This window comes from Glossina fuscipes, unplaced genomic scaffold, assembly GCF_014805625.2.
Source record: "Glossina fuscipes isolate IAEA_lab_2018 unplaced genomic scaffold, Yale_Gfus_2 116, whole genome shotgun sequence".
Lineage (NCBI taxonomy): Eukaryota > Metazoa > Arthropoda > Insecta > Diptera > Glossinidae > Glossina > Glossina fuscipes.
In genome coordinates this window covers 2,475,924-2,489,578 of record NW_023998459.1, presented here as the reverse complement: position 1 = coordinate 2,489,578, position 13,655 = coordinate 2,475,924, and the positions used below count along the sequence as shown (strand labels likewise).

Here is a 13,655-nt window from a genome sequence, read left to right as displayed (position 1 = left end):
TCAGCTAATTTACATGGCAAAAAAATCTTTTCTAAAATAGATTTGTGGAAAGCTCATTCTCTTTTCAAATTCCTATTGAAGAAAAAGATGCACCCAAAACCGTCATTATCTCGCCAATAGGACTTTTCGAATTTGCAATAATTCTGTATTGCCGCACAAACCTGTCAATGATTTATGTACGAAGTCCTAAAAGGTTTCATATGTTGTCATTAACGATATTCTTATTGCTTCTATAAACTTGAAAGAGTATAAAGAACAATTTAACACACTTTTTAACCGTTTAAAATCCTATATAAACTTTCAAAAGTTCGAATTTGGGATAAGCGACCTATCTTTCCTAGGATATTCAAGGAATACAAAGGGATGATTATCAAATCCAGAACGAAATAGCATTCCCTTTAGCACTCCCTTGTCAATTCGTAGCCGACTCGATTTACTCGATAAATTTTAATTGGATGGAAACATGTTGCCAGAATATGCAAAACATGCCAACTTACAAATTAAATCCATACAGATATACACCTTGATATGTTCCTCGAGATATGAAAACATGTTTCTTTGTCTTTTTAGCAACGATTCCGTATGAAAGGCTTTACAGCATCCCTTTACTGAACCTTGCAAGGTTATTCCGCTGACTGAACGTTAAACATTACAGGAAAACCCGTACCATCTGATAGATTGAAACCAGCCAAAATCGATCAACAAATTCAAGATTCACATGAGAAACGCGCAGTAATCAAACTTCACGACGAGAAAGTCCTACGTTTAAAGTCAAGTGGTGTATGTAAGTATCTGTTTCTTCTTTATGTCAATGTTAGCCATTGAAAATCGTATGGTTAATAAAATAATTGGAGAAAGTGAAAAGAATTACGCTCGTCACGTGCATGATTCGCGTTACAGAATAGTTGTAGGTTAAGAGGGTGCCGCCCTTTTATATACGCGATGCTGGCTTCGACGTCACGCACAAGTCACTAGACTTTAAATTTCTCGCCAACAACTTTATTATCGTACAAAGCGTAGACTACTAATCATGCTAAATACGTTCACGAAAAGAGCTATGGCCTCTCTCGTTGAGAAAGATCGTCTTTCCATTGTTCGTCTTAACAGCGCTCTCAGAGCGCGGCCGATGGTGAATCAAAGGCGAAAAGGTTTCAAGCTCAGGACGGAAAAATAAAATAACTCTCTCTGTTCTAAGTGAAAGCTGTCGTCGGTGAATCAAGGACAGGCTAGTGTCAATAAGGTAAAATTCCTACAGTATAAAGCAAGGATAGACAATCGCTCTAACTTATGGCTTAATACGACCCTACCGGTGTAAGGCCAATGATCGTTATAACAACAATTTTATGGTGTGTTACTAAATGACGCATATTGTAGTGTAACTGCATGTCATCCACTTGAAGCTTGTCGCAAATCAAGATAGTAAGAAACGTTTATTAACAAAATATAAACAAATAACAAATCGAAATTTTTACAAATATTTATAAAAAATAATTTTTTATACGCTAACCACAGCGTTAAATAACTTGTCCATCATGTTAGCTAGAAAACTAAAAACCTAGAAAATAAGTAGAAATAAGGGATGATGAAAGATTCATTCACTTGAGATACTGAATCAACTGCAGCATTTTATTCACTTTATGTTGGCCAGGGACTCCTCTAGCCGAAGAATTTGGCAAGATAAAGAGGAAAGAGATTTGGCGTTCTGCGTAGTCTCTTTAGGAGGAAAATTTACAAACATAAATTCGCTGCACATAACAGCGATCGAAATTTTTATGAATTGGAAATAAGTTGAATGCATTTCTTGACCAAAAACGTAAATGAAGATTTCAAAACTATTTTTAATAAATTTACAACCCACCGCAATATTTATCTTCTATTTCATGAGAGTATTCATTATTCATGAATTGCCTGTACAAATGATAAATATGTATTTTTTCCTTTACACATGTTTTCTTTTTGGAAGTAACGCTTTCTCAAGCAATTTTGTGAATTTTTGGTAACATTTTATCTCACAAAAAGTAAATGGAGATCTAAATACTCAATAATCACGACAATCTTAATAAAAGCATTCTTACCCTTGTTTAATTTGTTTTGTATGTTTGAATTAAAAAATACAATTTTTAATTTTAACAATATATTAACTAAACTTTGCTTAGGCAAATATTAAAATTTTCCCAAGTTTTGGATATACTCCTAAGTATAAATAACGCGTCAAATATTAACCCGTGGAAAATTAATCCAATTACTACAGATTAAGGATAAACAAGCATAACGTTACCTCAGATAAATTCGAAAATCCTCTTCATTTTTTCTTATTAATTTATTTAAAAAGTTGGCTATAATATTAGCCGAAAAAGTATAAATCGATATGCATTTGCAGAAAATATTACGCGATGAGAATATTGGACATACTCGAATCGAGAGACCAAACGCGGGATTCTTATTTATATGTGGGCGTAGCAAAAACCGTCCTTCTCTAATACAAGGGCGCCTAATTGCATGATCTTAATTATCTTATAGAGGAGAGTTTCAAAGTTAGGGAGCAGGTGCATTTTCAAATAAACAAGTATCAAGCAGACAAATATATATTCACTAAAATTTGTTGACATAAAAGTAGAGTCGTAGTAATTAACTACGGTTGTCATAAAGAACGGCTTTTAAAATAGATTAAAACAAGTTAAATCACCGTTATGGATGGGAAACTATTACAACATGTAAGGATTTATTGCGGCGTAGGACAAATGAACTAGGGCTATGATGACCGTGCTGAGGAACAAAATTCTAACGTCCGTGAACAAATTTAGGGTGGGGTATCAGTCGGTCTGTTTTTGTCGTAAATGTAGTATTAACTTCATGCCGTTATGCAAAATCGCATGATCACCAAAATAGCGGCTTGCCGCTACGCACAAAGAGATCAAGCGAAAGAAAAATGAAACAATTTGGGAGAAGAGAGCAAGAAAATTATGGTTAAGTTTCCGGTGGTTGTTGTTTTGGCTACGGGGCAGTGATGTTTGAGTTGTGAAAGAGATCGGATGGAAGACGATGGTGACGTTTAAATCAGAATAATTGACCTTCTTTGTAGTAAAAATTTATTAAAAATGAAAAAGGATAAAAAAAAGAAAAACTAATTAAAAATCTTGTTTTCTACTTGTAAATGTAATCGATACAAGATTTAGTTTAAATCATTGTAAGTGTTAATAAAGCATGAAAAAATACTAATAAGAAAAAGATTAATAATATCTTGGGTTTAAAGTGAAATTGAGTATAAGAAAGGAGCCTAAGTGTAACACAAAAAAACACACAAAGGCATTAGAGAAAAACAAAGAAATAAGCGATAGTATTTTTAAAAAGAAAAAAAGCATATCAATTATGAAACAAAATATAAAGTCATGAAGAAAATTTACGTTAAATTAAATTGCAAGGTTAACTACGGATAAGAAACTTATGCATAGTTCTGTCTCAACGGCAAGGAAAATTGTTCTAGAGGGATCTATGATAAGTATAAAGTGTAAAAGCCAAACTAAGTCTAAAAATAGTAACTAATTCTTTAATTTCCTATGCAAAAAGGTTATTTACTTTAATTAAAGGTTAATTATAATGGAAATTCAAAAGAAAATGAACAGAAACATTTGGTACATTATTCCTCGCAATTTTTAGTCAAACATTATTACAAGTCTTGTGTCCAATTGCATAATTTCTTCATATTGAACAATTTATAACAACTAGAAACAACTCGTTTGGTAAAAGGAATGTATTTGGCAAAAGTGGAAGAGAAGAAAAATAAAGAAGATGAAAGAATGCGTCGAAGAACAAATAAACTAAGGTACCGAAAGGAAAAGCAATCTGTTAACAATAAAAAATCTCTAGTTAAAAAGTAAAACAAGAAACATATGCGGTTATGTTAACAACTATTTATTTCTATTAGTGCTAAATTGGATTGATTTTACTTGCTGGTGTTTTAATGACTATTTAAAAGTTCAAGTTTTCGTTTTTTTATATTGAAACTAACACAAAATCGGTAAATAAAGTGTGCGTTAAACCCTTTTTAAGAGTAGAAAAAGTAAAAATCTTTTTTATTCAACACATCCTGGTAAAAAGGGCAAGTAGCTAAGCCCCTGTTAATGACTTAAAAGTTTGTATTGTGGTGAAATTGCCTGCCTTGGTGTTTTGCAGTTTGGGTTTGTCGTCGATTGAATACAAACAGCATTGGAAGGAAAGAATCGAATAATTTTGCATTTGCGGCCATTCTCAGGAAACTAAATAGTCACAAAGAAAGTAACTTCATGAGCACCTCTTTATTATTTGCACGAATAATGAAGCTGTCACCCATTCAACAGCTGATGACAAAAGTCAGGGATTATTTTAGTTAATTAAGAAAAAAAAAAAAGGATGAATAATTAAGTGGAGTACCCCTCCGCTGAGGTGGAGTATGGAAGGCGTCACGCATGCGTGGAGATAGGAGGATTGGGGACGGATACTGACAGACGAAGACGGGACCAACGAACGACGGACGACAGACCCTGCAGACTGACTTACACAGGACAACAAAAAAAAGCCGTTTGAAGGCATTTATTTTGCTGTTAGTTTATATACATACATTTATTTTTTTTTTTTTTGTAATGCGGCACAGCGGGCCAAGAGAAAGCAGGCAACCGCTCTACCGTCTACGAGCTAGGCCGCGTTACCTCATATATATGTACAGAAGTTCACGCGTTCTCCGTTTCAAGCTAGACGATATTTGATTGAGCTGCATTCGACCTTGAATCCATTTAGCCATGACTTATTTTTCCGAACGCTGCAATGTATAAACAAGACGTAAATCCGTTACAACTGGCAGTAAACGCTTTAAAAGTTTTGCAATAAAGTTCTCAAAGGGTAAACCAGTTCACTCTGTCCCTCAATGAGAGATAATACGAAATTGGACGATCTAGTGATTATTGTTAAAAATACGTTGAAGCAATTTAATTGGAATTCCGTAATTGTATACATGTAATTAGCTTTAATCTGTGAAAATCACACTCATTTAAATACATATATTATGAAATTAGTTAAGAAAATATACGTAAGACTAACATTGATTGGATTCGAATCTGGTCCACATTTAATTTTTTTTTTTGATTGATAAAAGAATATTTCAAAGGAAAATTCTATAGCCAAACAAAAAAATTACAAAAATATTTAGACGATTTGGATGTCGATACGACGAACTTATTCAGGAAGGTTTTTGTTTTAATCCACAGATGTTCAGCTAACGAAAAAACCTCAGAAAGGTAAACTCTTTCAACTTCATATGAAGCGAATACATAAATACGTATATAGATTGGCAGCGTTGCAGTTTTTATTTGATTTGGTTCTCTGTTTCGTTTGGTTCGCAGTAAGAAGAATGAGTAAAACGGATAAACCAAGTAGATACAATCATCCACAATAAATAGTAATTGGGTGCAAATCTAAGTTTATATAATCTATCCAGTGTCAAGAATTAACTTGGGTTTACTAGCAGAAAGGGAAGAAGCAAGCAGTTTTTGAAAACATTAGAACAATGCCGAAAGGATCATAATTGAAAAGTGATTGCCTATGAAACCAACGCAACACTTTATGAGAGCTCGAAGAAAACAAGTAAGGGAGAGGAACATAGATACAGATCGATAGTAAGTTAGAGTAACTTAGTTTAGGTACAACACCCAGCTGAGTGACTGCCGCCAAAGATAACACTTCATTTTTTTAAATGGCAACAGAAGAAAATTTTTTTTCTTCAACAATTTTTTTGAGTGGATATATAAGCCATATTTATTGACTTAGCCCACGTAATAATGGGCCCCTTACGAAAAAAAATTATGTTTCTAAAAATGCAACGTTTTTCCTTTGCTTAACACGTGCTCTTATCAAACTTACCATCTCACTCTTAAAAATTCATTCAGTGCTAGCCCTAACAAGCTGAACATATGAAAAACTGAGTATTCCTCTTCGCCATGTTACGTAGGAATAGATATTAAGCTGCACCGTCCGTATCACCTTCATCTTAATTATTCATAATGGGAAAACAAGACATCCTCCTGCTGTACTGCGTCAACTGGGGCTAAGAATCAAAGCTTAGAACTGGTCGCACATGCCTACTGTTCTAACACGTCAGTAGAGGGACAGTTTTTAGAGAAAGATCAAAAATATCTACTATAACGCCGGACATTTCATCAGCGATTTAAGGATACCTGATGAGATTGCATGATTTGATCTAAGCCTGTCTATCCGTCTGTCCATGTATATTTGTACTAAACCCACAGGCACGAAGTTTTGAGATCTTTTGATGAAGTTTGATACGCTGACGTGCTTTAACTCAAAAAAGAACGCGGATTGAAAATGATTCGCATCGATCTTTTAACTTCACTTTTTCGACCAGCCCCCATAATATTTTAAAAACGAGTTATATGGCAAAAAATTGCAATTTTCACATTTTTTCGACAAAACTCGCTGTGTAATAGTGTTTCGGCATTCCAAATTGTTACGAAAAATTTATTTCGGCCGGGGAAATTGTTCGACTGCCTCGTATATAATCGTTCCTAAGAAAACTGAATATTTACATGGTAAAAACTCTAGGCGCTAGTGATGTATGGTGTTGCGAGGTTCGACCATTTTAGCTATATAAGAGGTGCGAGAAACGCTCTCTTAAAATTATCGAAACAGGCGTAAGCAAAATTGCTCATGTTTTACGTTAGTAGTGGTTACTCTAAATTAGTGTTGGTGGTTTATAAAAGAAAAAAGCTATAAATTGGAAATAAAATAAATTATAAATGATATATAAAATAAATAAACGTCGCATATACAATGAAAATAATGAATGAAAATAAAAAAAAAAATTGAAAATTGAATTAACTTAATTCGCAGTCGGCACCACTACTTTTTCCACGGTTTTTTTTTGGGGGGGGCCATTAGTCAACTCTGCTTTCATTCCTGTATTTATGAACCGAGCAAACATAAACAAGGGGACGAATCTCGCATACCCACCACTATGCTTTTCGCATACTATTTTTTAAATTCTTTTATTTGACATCCATTTTGTTGGTATTTATAAGAAAAAAGTATTCGCAGTGTCCACCGTATTCATTTTAGAATTAACCCTTTTGTAGGCAAATAATACGTGTATATTCATTTGAGGAACGTACAAAATAGTTTTAAACATTCTGTCTTCTTTGCTTTATGATAAATAAACATAAAATAAAAAAAAAATAAACTTTAATCACTTTGCGTGGGCGCGGCCGATTTTTTCATTTTGCATGTAAAGAGATTAGTTCGTAAAGTAAATGTGGTACGTTGCAGTCTTCTAATTTTATAATTTCTGTGCAACGAATAAAAGTTCGCAAATTTTTGTTGAGAAAAACGGAGTTACTTTCAACTTATACTCCATTCCGGGCTTCTGCTCTATTTAATTTCGCCCATTTTCAATACCAACCTGCCTTCAACCAAAGTTAGTATACCGCCATTTTACAGTGGTGGGTGTAAAAAGAAATTAAAATAAAGTAAATGCAAACATTAAATTTTATCAGTTCCTTTTCGAAATATAGCTTTATTTTGTGTTTGCTAAGCCAATTGAATTTAGTTTCCATTAGCTTGCGCATTGCTTCGGTTAAAATTTTTGACTATGATTGGGTGGCTCATAATGAAAAACGCGAGAAGTAACGAGAGATATCTAATTCACCTGCAAACATGCATGGTTACTGGAAAAATTTATGCAAAAGGCAGAGAAATATTTAGATATTGTTCTTTTTCTTGATGTCAAGCTGGCTACTGGATACCATGCGTGACAGTCTTACATAACGCTAACCCAACGGGTTTCAAGGTACGCCTTTCAAATGACCGCTAGGTAACTAAAAGACGCATAATCAGTACAATAATTTTTAGTTCTTCATTGTGAAAATTAGGGAAATCATTTTTACTGAATTTGGGCCACGCAGGTCCTTATATTCCGAAAAGGCCTAATTGTTAATGTTTTATTATGAAAATTTGTTTACGATAGAAATTTGACGTAAACATTAAGTGAACCAAATTTGAACTCCATTCCATATAAGATTTCTCATTTAGAGTAAGTTCTTGAAAGAGAAGTTTAATTGTTGACATTTTGTTTTGAAAATTGATCCATAATGTTAATTTAGCAACAAAATGAAGCGAAGGGAAGTCCTTATATGGAAAAAAATTGTAATCTTAGTTTTCTATAATGGAAACCGAAAAATTAAAAAAATTTTTGGAAACCGTTCAGAATATCAGTTGTATACAATTCCATGTAGCGTCATAATTATAATCATAAAAATCATTCAAAAACAAGAAAACGAAAATAGTACATGCAAAAATAACGTTGCTTTGGTCAGCAATTATCTGCAACTTAGGTAATTATGTCGGTTTGTCAAAATCTTTCTAGCATTGTGTTTATGTAAAAGAAGTGCGTGCAAAATATGTTTTGTTAGACTAAGCATAAATTTCTTATTTCCCGGGAAAAAGTCGTTGCAGTTCATTTTAATTATTCTGAAAATACTTAATACAATGACAGGCACCTGTTATGACTTGTTTGTTAACTTCGCGTTTCTTTTAACTTAACAGTGCTTGAAACGAAAAACAGGCAAAAAGTATGGAAAATAGTGCTAGTCCAAATTTATGTGTTTGGATTGATTGACATTTATTCACACCTTAGCAGGAAGTAAATTAGGTTAGCTCAATTTAGATCACGTCATAGGATGTTTTGGAAACTTTCTAATATGCTGGCTTTCATGAGAAGTAAAAGTTTGCATAAAAATAATGTGTAGTAATGTGTAATATTTGCTGTATTTTTAGCAAAACTAACGGATAGCAGGACTAGACGAAGCAGTGTAGGATATTCGATGGTCGGCCTTGACCAAGTATAATGTTTAATGATCGTAAACTGTGTAAAGTACCTCACATTTAGAAACCACCAAATTAGAAACCAAAACTAAGCTAATTATTTGGTGCGAGTAGCTGCTAGCAGAACAGAACGCAGTGGTAGAGAATTTCATTGCAAATATTCGGCAACAAAAATTGAGACTTGTTGGTCGTAAGAAGAGTCACAACCATTAAAGCTCATCGATGATGGAGATGTAAGGTGTTTTCCTTTGGAAAAATGTTTTTTGTTTGGATTTATTTATTCATTATGGTCAAATATATACAGAATTCAACTATAGTAAAGACTTAGTTGACTTAGACAATGCTTAAGTTTAAGGGCTTAAAAAAGTTTCAAGTTAAATAGAAGAATCGTTAATGCTACGAGTTTAATTTCACTTATCTAGCTGATTTACCTTAACTACGAATGTACACGTCAACAAAAAACACTGAAAAAGATGCCAAAGCTTATGAAAAATATACCAACATTATTTAGTACATTGCCGTATTCTATCGCGATAATAAAATTCGTAAATTTTAGTTTAAGTTTAGTTTAGGTAAGATATTGGCAATAGACGGGTATTAACACTAAGCCTACCATGCGTGGTCAAATGACCGTTTTTAAAATTTCGTTTAAAGAGAGCATCAAAATTTCAGTGTATAATAGATATTATAATTATATTATAATAAAAGTTATTACGTGGTATACGTGAGAGTTTCAACAAAGTCAACAGACCCAACAATATCTTGTGGTATGATTTACAATTGTTTTTTTATTTCTGTTCTCAATGTTTTTGCCCCGTTTGATTAATATTTTTATATTTCAGTCTTTACTTTATCATTTGTATATTCATCCCCAAAAATATCAAGACATTCGAGGAATATCAATTTATTAGACAAAATAAATTATATCAACGAGGATTGTTCGGAAGATGATCGAGAAGTTTACGATGCTGATGATGATACTACAGAAAATTATTGTGACTTATTTGACAGCGATACGGACGAAGAGAATATTTTGAATACGAAGAGGACAAAAAAGAAAGAGATTCATAGTTAGTTCCGAAAGTGAAAATGAGGAAGAGATTGAAACTGCTATGGACAGAACTGTTTGGAAAAAAATAAAAGAACGATCTAACATTAGAAGAACATCGATTTATAATATTAGTTTGGGGAAAAAGAAATCCATTATTTTTTCGGTAGATGGCTGCACTGATAGATTTCTCGTAAAGTATCGATCAAACAATGTCCGATACTGTACATTTACATACTGTACATTTCGCAGTAAAAAAATTCTTTTGCTGTTTTTTGTTTGGTGCATTCAGTTGTGAGTTACAGCGTGTTAAAAATGGAAGTGAACGAAGAGAAAATTCGGTACATTTTACAGTTTTTCTTTGACAAAGGCAAAAATGCAAGCCAGGCGGCTAAAATTGTGAATAGTGTTTATGGTTCCGATACTGTAACAGCCAATTATGTGCAATTTTGGTTTCGTAGATTCCGTTCAGGAATTTTTGATGTTAAAGATGCACCTCGCACAGGTAGGCCGGTCGTCAAAAATGCCGATAAAATCGAAGAAATGATCGAAGTTGACCGGCATTTTAGCAGTCGTAACATCGCCCAGGAGCTAAAAATCGACCATAAAACAGTTTTAAACCATTTACACAAAGCTGGATTCAAAAAGAAGCTCGATGTTTGGGTGCCACACCAATTAACAGAAAAAAACATGATGGATCGAATTTCCATCTGCGAAGCCTTGGCCAAACGGAATGAGATAGACCCATTTCTTAAACGGATGGTGACTGGAGATGAGAAATGGATCACATACGATAACCCTGTGCGAAAACGATCGTGGTCAAAGAGCGGTGAAGCACCTCAAACGGTTGTCAAACCAGGACTAACGGCCAGGAACGTTTTACTATGCATTTGGTGGGACTGGAGGGGATTATTTATTATGAGTTGCTTCCATATGGCCAAACGCCAAAATCTGATCTCTACTGTCAACAACTGGACCGTTTAAAGATAGCGATTGACCAGAAACGGCCAGAATTGGCCAACAGGAGAGGTGTCGTGTTCCACCAGGACAACGCTAGGCCACACACATCTCCAGTGACTCGCGAGAAACTTCGGGAGCTTGGTTGGGAAGTTTTAATGCATCCGCCATACAGTCCGGACTTGGCACCAAGCGATTATCATCTTTTTCTTGCATTGCAAAATTTTTTAATGATAAAAAATTGGAAGCTAGGAAGGATTGTGAAAATCGACTACTAGAGTTTTTTGCAAATAGAGACCAGGACTTCTATGAGAGGCATTTTGAAGTTACCTTTAAAATGGCCACAAATCATACAACAAAACGGTGCATATTTGACCCAAATCGGACAATCTGAAGCATATTAAATAAAGTCCTGAAGTTCATATAAAAATAATAGATTTCTTTTTCCCCAACCTAATATTTTCAAGGAAATATCAGGACCGACAGGATACGCTAAACGAAATATTATGAAGGGCAGAGTTAAATCAGAATATTCTTTGATTACTGATCATGAAATGATTGAAAAGAGAATATATGGAATCAGAGGCATTTCGAGTTTTGAAAACGAAATGGAATTTATCTATTGCAAATTTATATGCATTTGTTGGACTTCTATATGCACGCGGCACATATGAGGCTAAAAATATTAAGTTATCATATTAATGGAACATGAAATGGTGTCCATCATTTTTCTCGACAACTATGAGTCTACTATTAGATTTAGCCGGGATAAATGCTTGGATTTTATATAAAGAAACGACGGATGAGGAAATATCGAGGCAAGAGTATTTATTTCAATTGACAGAAGAACTTGGGACCGAATATCAGAAAGAGAAACAGATAAGCAAAGATCGCTTATCAAAAACAATAATAAATACAAACACTGTTTCTTCTGAACGGAGATCTTGTCAAATAAGATATTGTAAAGTCAACAAAACAAACAAAATTTGTATAAAACGTAAAAAATACGTATGTGGAAAATGTGCAATACAAAATGCTGTAATTTGTAAAAAATGTGATGAAAATGCATAAAAGTAAGTAAAACATACAACATCGAAAAGCGGGGAACAAGTTTTTATTGTAGCATCAGAAAAATATTTTGTTTACTATCTACTTTACTAAGATACATATGTTAGGAATAGGTATACATGAAATGTTGGTAGGTTTAGTGTTAAACAACGTGGTTTTAATGAAACGTATAGGAACCGAGCGAGGTATTAGGTTATTAGCCTCATTTACATCTCTACATATGTAAAAACTTTTAGATATATAAAAATTGATCTCAGGAACTCAAGGATTGCATACATCACCTTTGTTATGAGGCTGATACCGAAGAATACACTACGTTTCCCGAGTGAAGTAACCTATGTGCATATAACAACAGAGGGACAAGATACTCCCAATATAAATTTATTAGCACATATATCGAGAACTGTTTCTGCAAACATTCAATTCAATTAACATGGCAATGATAAGATACAACAGAGGCGAATTCCAGTGCAGGCTCATATATAGTCTTATCGATACGCATTGGTCATCGAATTCTTTCAACTAGTGTTTAACAAATTCTAGCATTGATCCAACTTTAGTGTAAGACTGTTCAATATGTAAATTTTTATGATTTTATTGTTGAAAATTTTACCTTGATCAAGGAAGGAGTCCACGTTCTCCAAGTTGCGTGAGTCAATAACATATTCCGTCTTGAACTACTTCGTCTTGAAAATAACAGCTTCTCACATTTCTCTTAATTTAATATCATAGAATTGAATGAAGAGTCAATTGCTGAAGGGAGATCAGTCGGTCTGCTGCTGCCGAAAAAGTAGTAATAACGGCAACCTGTTACGCAAAATCGCGTGATCACAAGAATAGCGGCTTGCTGCTATGCAAGAAGAAGGAAAAAAAGGAAAAGAGAGTTTTGCAGGAGTTAGTTTTTGATCTTGTCTGCAGAGAGTCTAGTGGTAGCGGCCCAAGCAAGCGGTTGCTTTATTTGCCGATTGTATAAAGAAGATATAAAAAAAAAGTAACAATTGAAGTAATGCTCGTTTTTATTTTAAAGAATCGTTTCTTTTCTTAACTAAATTCTTTTAAAAAGGGATTTTGTTAATTAATACTAATTTGTTAACATTGCAAAATAAAAAGAACTCAAGACGTGCTCGTTAAACATACACAAATGCTACTATGAATATAAACAAAATTTTTATATAAATATTTGCGTTGTATACCAAAATATTGGTAAGCAAAATTTAACTAAAAAGTAAAAATAACAAACATCTAAAGGCTAGTAAACAGAAAATAGTAAAAAAATACGAAATTTGTATATATCCCAAAATTACAAAAATGTTGTAAAAAGTACTCCTTTTCCCCCACTTACAAAACGGAACATACAGATATGCAGAGTACAGTTTATTTGGCTGAGAAATAGATTTTCGAATATGCAAAGTCCTATTATTAAAATTCGTGGACAATAAAAAGAAAAAAGAAAGAAGTTTTAAACTCCGTGTGACATTCGTTGACCTCTGCTTGTTCATATGCATGTTTTGCCAGATGCTTCAAAAAAAAAGGGCGGAAAAGGAGAGAGAAAACAAAAGAGAATTCGGTAAACTCTCAGTTCGCTGCATGAGTGTGGAAAGTTTAAGAAAAAGTTTTCGAAAAAGCTTGATCGCAAGAGAGTCGCTCTTTTCCTTTCGAACGGTGAGGACATTACAAGTTTTTTGTCGCTCAGAAACAAACGCGTTAAGTGTGACGT

General features: G+C 33.7%; 1 long non-coding RNA gene across 1 annotated transcript in view; it reads left to right on the top strand.

Annotated features, from left to right (window-relative positions):
* The first annotated feature begins 579 nt into the window (after window positions 1-579).
* Window positions 580-13,655, top strand: part of LOC119640242 — a 53,470-nt gene continuing 40,394 nt past the window's right edge. Inside the window, exon 1 of the long non-coding RNA XR_005247628.1 lies at window positions 580-784. This is a non-coding gene — a long non-coding RNA (uncharacterized LOC119640242). The remainder of the gene's footprint in view (window positions 785-13,655) is intronic.